This window comes from Elephantulus edwardii, unplaced genomic scaffold (genome assembly GCF_000299155.1).
Source record: "Elephantulus edwardii isolate Elephantulus edwardi_28Jun2011 unplaced genomic scaffold, EleEdw1.0 scaffold00008, whole genome shotgun sequence".
Classification (NCBI taxonomy): Eukaryota; Metazoa; Chordata; class Mammalia; order Macroscelidea; family Macroscelididae; genus Elephantulus; species Elephantulus edwardii.
In genome coordinates, this window is record NW_006399758.1 from 28,893,136 (window position 1) to 28,910,977 (window position 17,842).

The following is a 17,842-nucleotide window of genomic DNA, read 5'->3' on the forward strand; positions in this document are numbered from 1 at the left end:
TGCCAAGTCCCTTCAGAAAATATCTTCCATTGTCCAACCCATGATCTGACAGCTTGTATCTTAAGCTTTCTTGGCTTCTGTGATTCCAAACACATCAACTGCTGACATTTTTTTTTCTTTTGACCGTTGCCTCTTAAGTTTAGTTGTACTGTCTCCAAGGGAAGGTGACGTGTCCTGTAGAACTCCCGTGTAGATTATGTTTTCCTTTCTGGCCCGAGGGCTGCAGGCTTTTTCTGTGTACCTGAAAGATGCCTCTTCGCTATTGTCTGATGTGACTTCCCCCGGTGCGCAGCTTCCCGGCTGGCTTCCCTTCTGCCCAGGAGCACGTTCTCCTAAGGGACATGATGCTGGGAAGGGTGCAGGGTCAGCAAAGGACAGGAAGACCCTCGAACAGGTGGATTGACGTGGTGACTGCCTCAATGGGCTCTTGTGTATCAGGACATGTGGGGATTGCATAGGATAAAGGGAGTTTCACATCTCTTGTTCATAAGGTTGCTATGAGTCATTCTTGACTTGACAACACCTAACAACATCAACAAAAGCACAATAAAATGTTTTTATGGTGATGTTCCTAGTTGTTGTGGAGTTGAGTATGACCCATAGCAACCCTAGGAACAACAGATCTGAACCCTGTCCTATCCTGTGCCATTCTCACACTTCTGACACACTTGAACCCATTGCAGCAGTGACTATATCAATCCACCTGGTTAAAGTCTTCCTCTGTTTGGCTGCTCCTCCACATTTCCAAACATGATGTCCTTCTCCAGGTAATATCCTTCTTAGCAACATGCCCCAAGTATGTGAAGATGAAGCTTTATCATCATTGCCTTCAGGAAGCATTCTGGCTGCACCTTCTCCAAGATATATTTGTTTATTCTGATGACAGTCCATGTGATGTTCAGTACTCTTCTTCAACACCAGAACTCTAAAGCATCAATTCTTCTGTCGTCCTTATTCATTGTCCACCTCTCAGATGCATAGTAAGTGATTTTTTTTTAAATATTCTAAATCTGGCACATCTTAGTCCTCAAACTGATGTCATAGCTCACCAATAATTTGGAGGGGTACATGACAGTAGACATTACCAGTGCAGTACATCTCCTGATCTCCTGAATACTGGTACCAAGGGTACAGATTTTGGATTCAAATAATATGAAGTTGTTGATTGTTTCTGTCTTGTTTCTATCATGATGTTGCTTATCATTCTAGTGATGAGAATTTTGGTTTTCTTATGTTGAAATGCAATCCATATTTAAAACTATATTCTAAAGATGTCGCCAAAAAAAGTGACAAAATTGTGATGACAAAAACATCCCGGACCTATGATAGAAATAGTGAACCACGTGCAGTTATCTTATTTGATTATGTACGAAAAAGGTCATAAAATTGAAACATGAAGAGAGATCAATTTATCTCTTTGAATTTTCAGCTCAATTTTTAAACAATATGTTTTATTTTATTATACGTATGAACAAAATAAATACCAGATATAATGACATATTTATTTTCATAAAGGGTTTCCAAAAGCAGAATCTTAGATTGTAGTTTAAGGGCAAATATGTACTTTGGAGCTGATCTCAGAAAACTGAACTTAAAGAATGAGGAGAAAGAAGCGGGGAGGGGGGGGGGTGGGAAGTCAATTAAAAGAAAGTTATTGTTCCACACAACTCTCTCATTCCTGCATTTGGAGCTCATGTCTGAAACCACACAGTAAATACAGAACTGTCCTCCAAACAACATGTAATTCATCCACTGGTGCCCATCTTGTCACTGCCTGTATGTTTCCTGTGGATGCACATTTAATGCCCTTATGGACTGTGACTTTAAAGCCAGAAGTCTTAGGCAATCTGATTCCAAAGCCAGTGTTTGCCACAACTCCACAGTATATTTACCAAAGTGGTAATGTCAGGTTTGAAATTGGAGTGTGATTTAAACTTAGAGCCGCCTGGTTCTAACACCTAGGTTTAAATGGCTATTCAACATCAAATTACTTCAAATCACCAATTCACTCCTCATCCATTTGTTCTGATTTTTTGGAAAGCAAATAAGATCATGTCATACTTCTCCATCTCTCTAGTTAAAATTCATCCATGGCTCCTCATTGCTTAAAGGATCAAGCTCAAGTTCCATTTTCTAGAGTCCTTTTTTAAGTGCTGGCTTCAGATTCTGCTAATCTTTGAATGCCACACTTCTGTCATAATGGATGCATTTTAATTTTCCTTTCATACTCTTACCTTCAGGTTTGCTGGACCAAAGAGAAAATAAAACAATATGACCACTGGACAAAGTACTGAGATGCCAGAAAATATTTATATGAGTTTTCTTTTTTCTATCTACTGTGATGTTTGCAGGTGAAATATGTTTTCATTCTTAGCCTTTCTGTTTGCTGTTCTTTGAGGATCCACCACTAAGCAATTTTTTTTTCATTTTTAGTGTAATGAAATGAAAACATAAGAGAACAATTAAGTTTCTTTAAATAATAAAAAGTCAGGGTAAAATTGTCAATAGAGGAATATTGCAGTTATAATTTGTCTCTTTATTTCTTATTGTTACATAGATGAAATGTTTATCTGTTAAGTATTTTACCTAGCCCCTCCTTTCCTTTTGAAATTTCACTAAGATATGTATCCCCAGATGACATGATATCCTCTTACCTACTGTTGAGTCTCTTGGGACAAAGAATAATGTATGAATTGATTTTGGCAACATCTGTCACTTGCAAACCCGTGCTTTCTTAAAACCTTCTTCAGCCAGAAAGTTATATAACTCTCAAATATATCTTTAATAAAAACCCATAAGTCACATCTGTTCTTTTTATGTTGCTTCCTATTGAAAGTGTTTTAAATTTTCTTCATTTTTCAGAATTCAATTTACCTTATTAGACTCAATTTCTTCTCCAACAATTTTCAGGAAGCTATAATAATGAGGTTTTTTTCTCTACTTTCATTCAGAACTTTCTAATATTTTAATCTTAAAAATATTATAAGCAATTACATTGGCATAATTTTAAATTATTATAAATTTATTTCCATATTATTATTGTTTTTAGTGGTTAAGGAGTCACATTGTCAATACAAAGCCAGGCGATCCAAATGTATTAGCTGTTCCTCTGGGGGCAAAAAGATGAGCAATGTCCTTGCAATGTCCTTGCATATGAGTTATTTTTGACTCCACAGCTATGAGAGAGAGAGAGAGAATTCAAAGAAAAATGATATTCTTACCTAGGGCTAGTGGTAAAAAGATAGAAGTGAACAATGAATGAGGCTTTTCCCTGGAGCTAATGAAGGAGACATTTGGCTCTGTGCAGCAAATCACTACCAATACTGCTCTATTAATCTCTTAGGGTAGAACAATTGTGGTTTAAATGTGGTTGGAAAGGGTACTGCAAAACATGCCAGAGACACTTGATGGGCACTGAGTATTGAAGAGTAGACACTGATACTGACAAAAGGGCACAGTCCTTGACTCTTAAATAAAATTGATTTTAGGTAAAGGCTTGATCTTTGAAACCTACGTAGGCCATGTCACTAAGACGTGAGTGTTGTTGTTGTTGTTATGTGCCATCGAGTCGTTTGCGACTCATAGCGACCCTATGCACAACAGCCCTAAAGCCTGCTCTATCCTGCGCCAACCGCACTGCCTCTGACACACCCATCCCGATTACCCCAGTCACCGAATCAATCCATCTCATAGAGGGTCTTCCCCTCCTGCGCTGTCCCTCCACCCTCCCAAGCATGATGTCCCTCTCCAAGGACCCGTCCCTCCTGGCAACATGTCCAAAGTATGTCAGATGAAGCCCCAGAATCCTTGCCTCCGAGGAGTAGCTTGGTTTAATCCTCTCCAAGATGAATCTGTTTGTTTTCCTGGCAGTCCATGGTACACTCAGTACTGTTCTCCAGCACCACAGCTCAAAGGCATCAACTCTCCTTCTGCCCTCCCTAGTCATAGAATAACCTTTGACCTTCTTATGCAGCCAAAGGGGACTACCTGTCATAATAAAATGTAATCGCTGCATCTATATTTCGGACGATAATTCTAATATTACCCTTTGTTGATTACATGCAAATTGTGGTATATTTACCTAATGATTTGATTCATTTTTTTACAGAAATAATAAATAGAAGTTGTTGTTCTTAGGTGCTTCTGAGCCAAGCATGAGTCATAGCAACCCTGTCAACAGCAGATTGAACTCTGTCTTATCCTGCAGCATCATTTTCATCCTTGACACACTTGGACCCATTTCCTCAGTCACTTTATTAATCCTCTCATGGGGATCTTCTTCTCTTTTCCTGACCCTCTGTCATTCCAAGTACGAGGTCTATTATCAGAGAATTGCCTCTTTTTACAGCCTGCCAAAAGTATGTGAGACAAAGATTTGCCATCCTGACCTCTAAGGAGCACTTTTGTTACACTTTTCACAAAACAAATATGTTTGTTCTTTGGCAGTCCATGGGTATGTGGTGCTAAATAGTTATTTAACTGTTGTGATATATATTCAGAGACATGTATGTTCTTGTTTTGTTTAGAAGAAAGGAACTTTTAAAAAACTTATTAATTTTCCTAGTGGTTTTAAAGATGCAAAACTCAGATTCTTACAGTATGAGAGCACAGATGAGATACATATAGGCAACAGAGAAAGATGACCTGAGTACAAGCATTTGGATTTTTTTCCATTAGATTGACAATGGTTATTTCTGTTAGTTAAGCAAATGTAGGAGGTTTGCTCTACTCCTTCCCTACATCTCTTCCATTGGTTTCTTTGCCTGCAGTAGCCGTTACAACAATCAGAAGCAGGGTTTTTTTGGTAATGTTTTTATTGTTGTTGTCTTCTTTAGTGATACCCTTTCTTGGTCATTATCTAAGACATCTTTATTTTATCTTCGTGTATAGAATTCTCTGACTATAATTTTTTATCCCTACCATTAACATTTTAAGAGATAATTTTACTGTCTCCTAAACAAATTTTCTGCTAGTCTCTAGACAGTCTATTTGTATATTCTTTGCTTGAAATATATTTTTCTCAGGCTAGTTTTGTGATCTTAGTTTTTAGTATCGGTAGAGAGGAATTTTTACTTTTGTAAACTTTCCCTTCATTCAGTTGTGTTTATTGTCTAGCTACTGCTGTTGCTTCATTTCTTCTCCCATCCCTGGTAACTGTTAAGAGTCTGTTATATAGTTGTCCTTAGAGTTTTTGGCTTTTTAAATAATAGTAAACTTATACGGTATCTGTCTTTTTGTGTCTGGCTTATTTCTCTAAACAAAATGTCTTCCAGTTTCTTTCATAGATTTCATATGATGTTTGTGCAATTTCCAAATTACAGTGCCTTATTTTGCAGAATGTATTCTGTCTGTGAAGTAATGTGTATTTGTAATTGGTTTTTCTCTCTGATGGATGGTGAAAAAAAGTCACCTTATTTTGGAATACCTGTATTTCCACTTTTTTCTATTACTGTAATTATGCAATGACATACTTTTGTGATGGCTCCAAAAGGTTCTTGTGTGTCAAGAAGTGTAAGAATGCCACAGGATGGGGCCGGGTTCAGCTCTTGTGTTCATAGGGTCGCTATGAGTTGTACTCGACTCACTGTCACCTAACAATGACAACAGCAACAACTACTTGAGTTCAATTAATTTTATTGCTGAAATGTTATATTTCAAAACTACGCGACCACTCAGAGAAAATCATGCTGGCTTCACAGACTTTAGACAACGATCATGGGATTTATTCACTTCCTTTTATTTCATTAGGTGAATTTCATCTTAACTTTTAATGTTGTGTCTTGATAGAGAAATAGTCCTGTGTATGGTTTAGTCTATTAAGATGTTCCCAATAAAATCTATTTACCCCAAGAATGTAGCCTATTATCTTGGTAATTGTTTGTCGTTGTGTGCTGTTGAGTAGGGACTGGCCCATCGCTAGTCCCCCAGTGGTTTTCAGAGGCTGCAAATCACATAGGAGGAGATTAAGCATCCTTCTTTCCCAGAGCAGCTGGTGGATTTGAACTGCATGTCTTTGAGGTTACGATGCAGCCTCTTACCACTAGAGCTCCCTCAAAACACTTCAATTTGACAAAAAATTCCACACTTACTTGCCTATTAAAGTGGTGCTCTTATTTCAATCTTTAATTACCAAAGAAAATGGAAGAAATATTACTCTATTATTGGTGATCATTGTCCTCTAAAACTTAAAAAGCCCTCAAAGTCATCAAGTGGGAACAAACTCAGGTCTGACCCTCTTTTGGGTTTCCTGGGCTATAAATCATGCAAGCGGAAATTGATCATTTTCCTCCCTGAGTTGCAGATACCTTTAAACCTCCAGAGAGGTTTTGCTAATCGAAAGTAGGGACATGTAAATAGAAAAGAATTACATTGGAGGTAGTGTGCCAGATATAAGAATGAGAAGTCAAACATACGTATCCAGGAAACAAAAGATTAGAATGTTAAAACCATATGGGGAAAAAAATGTGTCAATATCTAAATGTTTCTTTCTTATTTTTTAAAAAAATATGTTAATAAGTAGAATAATGTATAATGATTTACAATCAATTATAAAAACTAATCTTGTACAATTTAGCTAGGAGATATATGACTTTTCTTAGCCAAAGGGCCAACTTTTGTATTTCAAAGAACTTCAGGGTGATCTTATTTATTATAAATTATGTATCAGTCTACCTTTCCTTTGAAGTGTGTTTGCAGACCTCCTCTCTTCACTTGAATGCTGTTGTTGTTGTTGTTATTATGTGCCATTGAGTTGCCTGTGACGCATAGTGACTCTGTGTACAACAGCTCTGAGGTGGTTTCTCTGACTTCAACACAATAATCCCCATTGCTCCAGTTACTGTATCAATCCATCTCATCTGAGATCTTCCTATCCTGAGCTGTCCCTCCACATTTTTAACGATGATGTTTCTTCTCCAGTCCCTCCTGGCCACATGCCCAAAATATGTGAGATGGAGCTTCAAAATCCTAGTCTACAAGGAGGAACTTGATTTTATCCTTTACAAGACAGACCTATTTATTTTCTTGGTGGTCCAGAACCACAACTGAAAGACATCAATTCTTCTTAGCCATTGTCCAGCTTTCTAATGCATGGCAAGTAATTGTTAAGACCATGGCCTGGATCTGGTGCACCTTAGTTTCTAGACTGACATCACTGTTTCTCAGTACTCTGGAGAGGTCCCTGACAGCATATTTTTCCAGTGCATTTCATCTTTTGATTTCCTGTTTCTGCCAAGAGTGTTCATTGTGGAGCCAAGCAAGCTGTAACTGTTAACAACCTCAATCTCTTCTCCATCTATGCTGCAAGTTGGCCCAGTGGTGAGAATCTTTTTGTCTTCTAATGATGAGCTTCAACCCTTATTGAAGACTGCAGTCCTTGACCTTCTGCAAGCACTTCAGGTCCTCCTCAGTTTTAGCAAGCAAGGCTGTGCCATCTGCATAAAGTATGTTGTGGATGAATCTTCTTCCAATCCTGATACCACATTCTTCCTTATAAAGCCCAGTCACCTGGATGATGTGTTTTGCATATAAGTTGAAAACATATGGAGACAGAACACATCCCTGACACACTCTTTTCCTGACTTTGAACAGTGCAGTGTTTCCTTGCTCTGTTCTGACTACTGCCTTCTAGACCGAGTATAAATTTTGCATCAAGTGTTCTGGGATTCCTATTCTTCTCCAGGTTAGCCACAAGTGTTGTAATTCACACAGTGAATTGTCTTTCCATAGTCAACAGAACACTCAAATGATAGAGTACTTTATGTTTTAACTTAACAATTTTAGGAATATGAACATGGGAGCTCTGGTGGCAAGAAGCTTCCCTTCAATCCCAAAGGCACATGGTTGAAGGCCACCAGCAGCTCCATGGGAGAAGGATGGACAAACTGCCTCTGAAAACTACCTGAGGGTCAGCTATGTGTTGGTTCCAATAAATGGTACGTAACAACAACATCAACAACACACCTTATGATCAAGTCCAATGTAGATTAAAGGCATTGACAAATGATAAGTCTCCACATTTTAACAGAATATCAACTGAAATATTTTAACAAACAGTTATTAAAGCATGTTCACTAGTCAACACCAAGATATTTGGAATCCAATTACCTAGCCAACTGATTTAGTACTTAGCTAGCCAACTGATTTAGTACTTAGCTAATATAGAAGACATCGTATTTGTACCTATTTCGGAAAAAGGTGATTCTACAGAATGTAGAAATTATCTGATAATCTCCTTAATATCATGTTGTTGTTGTTGTCATGTGCTGTCGAGTCGTTTGCGACTCATACCGACCCTATGCACAACAGCCCTAAACCATGCTCTATCCTGTGCCAATCTCATTGCCTCTGACACACCCATCCCGAATACCCCAGTCACTGAATCAATCCACCTCATAGAGGGTCTTCCCCTCCTACGCTGTCCCTCTACTCTACCCAGCATGTCCCTCTCCAAAGACCTGTCTCTCCTTACAACATGTCCTAAGTATGTCAGACGAAGCCCCAGAATCCTTGCCTCCAAGGAGCAGCCTGGTTTAATCCTCTCTACGATGAATCTGTTTTCTTGGCAGTCCATGGTACATGCCATACTCTTCTCCAGCAGCACAGCCCAAAGGCTCCAATTCTCCTTCTATCCTCCCTAGTCATTGTCCAACTCTCTGATGCATAACAAGTGATTGCAAAAACCATGGCCTGTATCAGGCGGACCTTATTCTCCAGAGAAACACTGTTGCTCTTGAGTACTTTAGAGAGGTCCCTAACCGCAGACCTTCCCATCACAATACCCTTTTTGATTTCCTGGCTACTGGTGCCAAGAGTGTTGACCATGGAGCTGAGCAAACTGAAGCTGTGAACAATCTCAATCTCTTCGCCATCCATCCTGATGCTACCTATTGGTTCAGTGTTGAGAATTTTTGTCTTCTTGACATTGAGCCTCAGTCCATATTGAAGGCTGCAGTCCTTGACCCTCTGCAGTAAGTACATGAGGTCCTCTTCAGTTTCAGAGAGCAAGGTTGTGTCATCATCATACACTAGGAAAATCTTGCTGAAAGTTATTAAAAATGCACAGTGGAGTATATCAAGTGTAAACTGCTAGAAATTTAAGCTGGATTTATTTGGAGGTCATAGAGTGAGAGACGTCATTGCTGATGTCATTTGGACCTTGACTGAAAGGAGAAAATACTAAGATATTTACCCATATTTTACTGACTATGCAGAAACTTTGAAAATGTGAGTATATGGAAATTACAATCAGTCTATGTAAGGGTCAACTCTCAGCTAAGCTTTTATCTTTGCTTTACATTAACTTACCTGAATGCAATGTTTTATTCTTCTTAAGCTATTTGTATGGACTGTGCTGGCATCTCCCCTCCCTTTGAAATTTTTCTTTTATTTATTCATTCTTGCATGTTTTCTTCCCTTTTTTCTTACCCTCCCCTAGCCCACCAAGCAGATTGTTCTCATATGTATTTGTATATATGGCATATTTATATATGCATAACCATATATCCCTTTCAGATTGTTCTTCCTTTCATCTGATCTAATGTAGTGTCCATTCTTTCACCATTCTCCCCTTCTCTGTTCTATTTTACAAAAGCAGTGTCTTGCAGTATTTATCCTTTTGTGGCTAAGATATTCCATCTTTCATAATATCCTTAAGGCTCCCCCAAGTTGTATATATATATGTAAGGTCGCCAAGGAAGGACAGAGCCCAGTTCAGGCCAGGAAAGACAGTTTATTGAGGAGAAACTGCTGGGCTGACTCTTAAGCAGAAAACCAGCTCCACTGAAAATTAGAGAAGGTTTTATATTCTCATACAAGCAACTTGGGGAAGGGGATGCTCACATGTTTGTGTGGTTGTTTTTTGTTTGTTTGTTTGTTTTCAAGATAGGGAATTGGGCTGGGGTCTCAGATAACTATTTCTGGGAAAGGAGGTGGACCAGTTTCACATCCTTGACAGAGAGAAACAGTAACAGCTGATGCTTCCTGTGATTGGATAATTTCAGTATCCATTCTAGGAGAGAAAGGAAAGGACTCCACAGTCCTAATATCTTAATGTTTTATTATTTCATTATTTTTCAATGCTGTATAGTATTCCATTGGATGGATGTTCTATAGTTTTTCTATCCATTCGTCTATTGATGGACACTAGGGCTTCTTCTATCTCTTTGCTATTATTAATACTGCATCAATAAACAAGGCTGTGCATACATCTATTTGAGTTGTGGCTCTGGTTTCTTTAGCGTATATTCCCAGTATTGGAAATGTTAGGTCAAATAGTATTTCTAGTTCCATCTTTTTGAGAAAGCACCAAAACCGCTTTCATAGAGGTTGTACCATTTTATATTCCCACCATCTTTCTGGTATCTTGTGATTCCACTCCCTTCTTCATCCCCAAAGCGTTGCCTATTCCTTATCTGTTCTCTGGGAGCATGAACTGAGTCTTTGTGCATGCATCCTGCCTGTATATAATCTTACCCTTTTCTAAGCAATTTGTAGAACCCAGAGCTGTTGAGACTAAGGCTTCTGGACCCAACACCTATTATTCTCCTGTGAGTCACTTCCCCCATCCCAAAATAGTGAATCAATATCTTTCAGTTTGATTACAGGTCAATTTTTCAGTTCCTCTAGGAACACTTTGTATACACTTACACTGAAGAAGTTTCTATCCAGGGTTTGATCTCAGACAATGGATCATAATAAATTATGGATAATATCATAAAGAATGGCAATTCCAGAACACTTAATTGCACTCATGCAGAACCAGTACATTAAACAAGATGCAGTTGTTTAAAAAGAACCAGGATGGCTTAAAATCATTAAAGGGGTGCATCAGAGTTGAATCTTTCACCATACCTCTTAAATCTGTATAAGTAGCAAATGTTCTGAGAAAAGGGACTAAATGAAGAATACTGTGACATCAGGTTTGGAGGAAGACATAAATAATCTGTTTTATGCAGATGATATAACTTTTCAGAAAATAAAGAGGAAGTATTTGTAGATGGAGAAATGAAAGTTATACAAGTGTTCAGGTCTTTCATTCATAGGGTCACTATGAGTTGTCTACAACTCGATGGCACTTAGCAACAACAACACAGAGAGCTCTGTTGGCCTAGTGGACAGAAGGTGATGCTACCCAAGCCAAAGGTGGATGATTTTAATCTGCGGCCCTCAGGCCTGGTTTTAATAGTTTTTGGACAACCATTCTTCTAAGTGGTATAGCACTGGTTTGTCCATTTGCTATACATAGGTAACTTGTGGTTGCTGTGATGCTAAACACTGTGACACAGATGTGTCAAATACGATAATGGTTACCCATAGTGGACAGTGTTTGATGGAGCTTCCTGATTAAAACAAGCTTGGAAGCAGGTGTGGCATTCACTTCCAAAGCAGCTTGCTTCTGGAAACTCTATGAACCTGAAGAAATAATGAATGTTATACAAGTGTTCAGGTCAGTCTTTCATTCATAGGGTTGCTATGAGTCATCTAAGATTCAACAGCACTTAAAAACATCAACAATAACAACTTGCAGATGAAGCTCAATGACTATGGTATTCACTGTGGGTTACCTAACAACCTAAAAAGTAAGTGAAATCTTTGCAACTGGACCAATACTTAACATCTTGATAAATGGAAAAAAGAATGAAGTTACCAAGAATTTAACTTTTTTTCCCTTTTTTCTACAATCAACAGTCAACACTCTTGGCATCAGAAGCCAGGAAATTAGAAGATGTATTGCCATGGGAAAGTCTACTGTTAGGGACCTCTCCAAAGTACTGAAGAGCAATGGTGTCTCTTTGGAGACTAAGGTGTGTTTGATACAGGCCATGGTCTTTTCCATCACTTGTTATGCATCAGAGAGTTGGACAATGACTAAGGAGGATAGAAGGAAAATTGATGCCTTTGAGCTGTGGTGCTGGAGAAGAGTATTGAGGGTACCATGGACTGCTAGGAAAACAAACAGATTCATCCTGGAAAGGGTCAAACTCGGCTGCTCCTTGGAGGCAAGGATTCTAAGGCTCTGTCTAACATACTTTGGACATGTTGCAAGGAAGGACAGATCCTTGGAGAGGGACATCATGCTTGGGAGGGTGGAGTGACAGCGCAGAAGGGGAAGGTCCCCTATGAGGTGGATTGATTCAGTGATTGGGGTAATTGGGATGGGTGTATCAGAGATGGTGCGATTGGCACAGGACAGAGCAGAATTTAGGGATGTTGTACATAGGGTCGCTATGAGTCGCAAGTGACTCAACGGCACATAACAACAACAACAATCAACATCTAAAGAAGCAACAGTTAAGAAATGAAACATGTTGCAAAGGGCAAGTCTTTAGCCAAGGACCTCTAGAAAAAGCTTGTTGTAGGAGGAAACCCAGTAACCGCTCCAGTTACTAAATAGAAAAGTTAGTTTATTCTGGTATGGTGTAGAAAAGGAAAAAGAAAGTGATAGAGTGGGAGAATTGGACCACCAGCAGATGCGAGCTAAACTTGGAACTCCTCCTCAAGGTTATCTTAACAGACATACTTTTTACAAGTTATTGAAGATCCATTAATACGAAGGTGATAATGGAAAGGGAATGTCCATATATTTAGTTTCTTGGCCTCCTAGACTAGAAACCTCTAGTATGAGTGGCAGCCTTATAACTTTATTCTATTTAGAGAGAAGGATATTCACATAACACGAAAAGGGGATATATATGCACAATAGGTGTTACAAAAGGGGATAGAGAAACAGGTGAAGTTTTCTGGTCCAAGCTGATAGGGCATAAAAATGTAAATGAAACGGATTACACACTTTGATTAAGGATTATCTTGCTTTTAAGATGTTAATTCTATATGTGCATAAAAAGAGTTTTGTCTCTAAGAAGTATGAAATCAAGAATGGAGGTTTTGTGAATTAGCTATTGGCCATATTATTTCAGAATCAGCTCAGTATTCAACATGCATTGTTACTGAGAAGTATGCACAATTGTTTTACACTAAAAGAAGCTAAAGAGAAAAAATACTACTCTAAGGACTAAGATACACTTAACATTCCTTATGATATTTTCATTGCTCTATATAAGTGAAAACTGGATATTGAGTAAGGAAACCTACAGAAGAATGAATGCTTTTAAATTATGACATTAGTGAAGACTATTGGTATATTACGGATTGTCAAAAGAACAGATAAATCTTTCATGGAGGAAATACAGCCAGAGTGCTCCTTAGAAATAAGTATGGCTCTCTCTCCTTCTCTCTATTGACAACAGCATGCTCTAAACTTGAGATTCACCCCTTTCCAGGGATCCTTTCTCTCTTTCCCCCTTTCTTTCTTTCTCACTTAGCTCTTTCATGTGGCCTACTTTTCATTAGCTTTGCCTCTGTCTTATTACCTTAATAAAACTTTTTACTAGTTTTGATAAAAAAGGTATGTTGTTGTGTGCCGTGGAGTTGGAAGTGACCCATAGCTGATCCTCTAGAAGGTTTTCAGATGCAGTAAATTGCGTGGAATGAGATTACCCATCCTTTTCTTATAAAGCAGGGGATGGATTTGAACTTCATGTCTTCGGGCTTATAGTACAGCCTGTTGACATTAGAGTCACCAGAGCTGCAATAGTGAGAATTTTTCCTCATGTGTTTGGGTACGTTATGAACTCAGAAGATGCTAGTTCCAGGAGAAAGAGATCATATATAGAGAAGTAGCAGGTAAGTGAAAGACAGGAAGACCCTCAATGAGATACATTAATACATTGACTGCAATGATGGGTTTAATCTAATCACAGCACAGATATAATAATGACACAAGACTGGGCAGGATTATATTCTATAGTACCTTTGATTGCTCTGAGTCAGAGTTGATTTTCTGGCCCCTAACAATAAAAGCTCAGATCAACCTGCATTATTTCTTCATAAAACGTCTTTTCTTTCACTCCTAACAGAATATAAAAGTTTCTTTTTGACATTACAGCCATATGTTCAAAACAAAATTCACTATATATCAAGCAGTTCTCATATGTTATAAAATATCACTTTTCATTATCGATATGATAGTATTTTATTAAAAAATTGTGATAATATGTTCCAAAGGGCTGGAAGGAAGAAGAGAACTAGGTTGGACACTAACACACTTTTTGCCCTTGGGTAAATCATTCAAATCTCAATCACAGTCTCATAAGGTATAATTCCCATGCAATCTGGTTTTTCAGATTGATTCTAAAGATCAAATGAAATTCATTTGAAAAGATATTGAAAACTCGGAAGTATTATACAAGTTTTAGATGTTAGTCACTAGCAGAATATATTCAACTGAGTTATAAAATCTGAGAGGAAAAGCTGCAGACTAACTGTTAACCATGTTATCATCCTAGAAAAGTATTCCATCATCCCTGAATGATAAATTTGGTTTTCTGGGTGATAATAGAGAGAAAGCTAACATCTATTGGAGGACACTTCTAATAAAACAATTGCAGGCATAATAGGTGGAGCCAGAGGCAAAGTATTTAGGGCTAGAGGCATCACTGTACTGCTCTGGGAACATATAAAGTCCCCAGTAGAGCAGGGTTTTGGCAGAGGATAAGGAGCTGAGAGTGCTTTGTTTGTAGATTCCTGCTGGATATGTGACATTTCTGTTCGTTACTCACCCACTTGGTAGATTTGATTACTGCTGGGGCTGGGGATTTTTCTGGGTAAGAAAAAGGAAATAGATGGGCCAAAGACCTTTGGTGTATTAGAGTGCAATAAATGACAGCAGAAAGAAAACTGTTGTCTGAGGGGCTAGTGAAAAATAAATGTTTAGCACGTGCTTTGACAAGTTCTTTTGTGCTTGAGGAATTTTACACTGACATTTTCAAAAAGGCAGAGTTGATCATTTCTGGGAGAAATAAAATATCACTATACCATCTAGCCCAACATATATGGAATAAATTGGAGAGGTGATACATTTCAGTCATAATAAAGAATTACAGTATCATTAACTAATGGAGTACTCTGATGCTATATTCCTTAGAAATGTCCACTATTGACCCATATACCACAACTTGCTGGCAGTTTAAATTCACCAGAAACTCTTCAGGAGAAAAATAAGTAATTATCTCCAGTGTAATTCATAGCCTGCAAAACTCAATGAAGGGTCAGCTCTGAGTTGGTTCCGACTCAATAATATTAAGAGGATGAATGAATGAATAGTAATGGTATCCAGACCTTCACATCTAATTTAATCATGACAACAGTCAGACCGAACTACAATCTCCATTTTATTGTTAAAAATTTTGCCTGTTAATTATCACTGTAGGATTGACAGCTCTAGAATTTGTGTCCCTATGACTCTAGTTGTAGAGACTATGGTGTTCACTTAGATGCATGGCTCCCCACCCCCAAAAAAAAATCCAATCCCTAGCCACTGTTCCTCTATATCAGCATTTTTAGTAGTCGTTAATGACCATCTGTTAAATGAACCATTAAATTGAATACATGATAACTCCTTGTCTTTACAATTTTGGGCATGAATTTCAGATATTTTTATGGCTTATGTTGTAAGTATTATACAAATAAATAATTAAACAAATAAGGATGAAGATGGCACAGGATAGGATGGGTTTCAGATCTGCTGTTCGTACGAGTCATCAATGGAACCTAAAAACAACAGCAACAGCAAGCACTAATTTGTATTTCTAAAAATATTAATCATTCCTAGGTACTAAGTTATTATTTTGTATCTAAATGTTTGTCATTTTACGCTTAGAGTAGACTTCTTTTTTTTGTTAGGTGCCATTGACTCATGGCCACGCTATAGACATGTCGCTATGTCCTGTCCTGGGTGATCCTCTCCATAGCTGACACACTTGATGTTGATACATAATCCATACTGAAGGCTGTAGTCTTTGATTTTCTGCAGTAACTGTTTCTAGTTCTCCTTACTCTCATCAAGCAATGTTGTGCCATCTGCATACGGAAGTCGTTGATGAGCCTTCCTCTAAACCTGATGACACATTCCTCTTCCTAGAGTCTACCTTCATGGATTATTTGCTTGGCATATGGACTGAGTAGGTATGGAGAGAGGGTAGAACCTTAAACTACACCCTTCCTGATTTTAAACCATATAGTGTTCTGATAGTTATGGAAAGGCATTAGGTCTTTTGTTCTTAGAGTCGCTATGACTTGCACTTGACCTAGCAGCAATCATCATCAACAAGAACAACAACAAGAACAAGGACAACAACAACAACAACAGTGTTTCTTCGTTCTCTTGTCCTACTTGATCTAGATATAGATTTGGCTTGAACACAATTAAGTGCTTTGAAATTCCCATTCTTCTCAATATTAGCCGTAGTTTATTATGATCCACACAGTTATATGTTTTTGCATAGACAATAAAACACAAAAGCAACATTCTTCTCGTATTCTCTGCTTTTAGCCAGATTCCTTTTGACAACCCCGCTTGAACTTCTGGCAATTCTGTGTCAATGTATTGTTTTAACCAATTTTATATTATTTTCAGCAATGTATTGCTGCATGTGATAGTAATGATATTGTTCTATAATTTCCACAGTCTACTGGGTCATCTTTCTTTGGGAATGGGAACAAATATGGGTCTCCTCCAGTTAGTCAAGTAGACAGCTGTTCTCAAAATTTCTTTATGAAATTTCCCTATGAACAATAATGTGGGTAGTTAGAGTTTCAGAGGTAGAGCCCAAAAGTCACTAAAAATTGTGAGAAAGAGCAGCAAACAACCATTACTAATTAGAATGTGGAATGTACAAAGTATGAACGTAGGAAAATTTGAAGTTTTAAAAAAATAATATGAAATGCACAAAGATCAATATTCTAGGCAAACTGAGATGGAATGGCATGGACCCCTTTGAACCAGACAATCTCATACTTAAATATGATCTCCTATGTCAAGAATGAAAAACTGAGGAAGAATGTTGTTGCATTCATAGTTAAAATACAATTTCAAGGCCTATCCTACAATGTTGTTGTGATATGGTACTATCTATATGCATACTAGGAAGACCTGTTAATATAACTATCACTAATATATATGCCCCAACAGCTAAAGCCAAAAAAGAGGAAATTGATAATTTCTGGCAACTTCTGCAGTCTGAAATTGACACAATGTGTAATTAAGATGTATTAATTATTATTGGTGGCCGGGATGTGGATGTTGGAGACAATGAAGAAAAAAATGGTAATTGGAAAGTATGGACTGAAGGTGAAAAAAATAAGACTAGAGAATAAATGATTGAATTTTTTAGCCAATGATTTAATTCACAGAAAAAAAATCTTTCTATAAAACACAAAAGGCAATTTAACATATGAACCTCACCTGATGGACTGCCCAGGAAAGGCATTGGCTATATCTGCAGAAAGCTCATTAGAGAAGCTCAGTATCAACAGGTAAAACAAGGCCAGTTGTTCACAATAGAAGAGACCATGAATTGCTCAGGTGCAAGCTCATTTTGATGCTGAATAAAGTGAAAACTAACACACAAGAACCAAAATATGATTCTGAGACAATCCCACCTGAATTTGAGAATCATCTCAAGAATACGTTTGAGGCATTGAACATCAGTGACTGAGGAACTATGAATGACATGAAGCATATCATCTATGAAGAGAAAGAAAGAATTACAAAGACAGAGGAGAAAGAAAGAAACCAGAATGAATATAGAAGAGACTATGAAAATTGCCTTCGAGCATTGAGAAGTCAAAACAAAAGAGATGCCGAAGTTAAAAAACAAACAAACAAAAAAACAAAAAACACAACAACAACAACAACAACAAAACCCAGAAAATTTCTAAGGCAGCTCAAAAAGGCAAATCAAAATATTATAACAACATGTGCAAAGAGCCAGAGTCAGAGAAT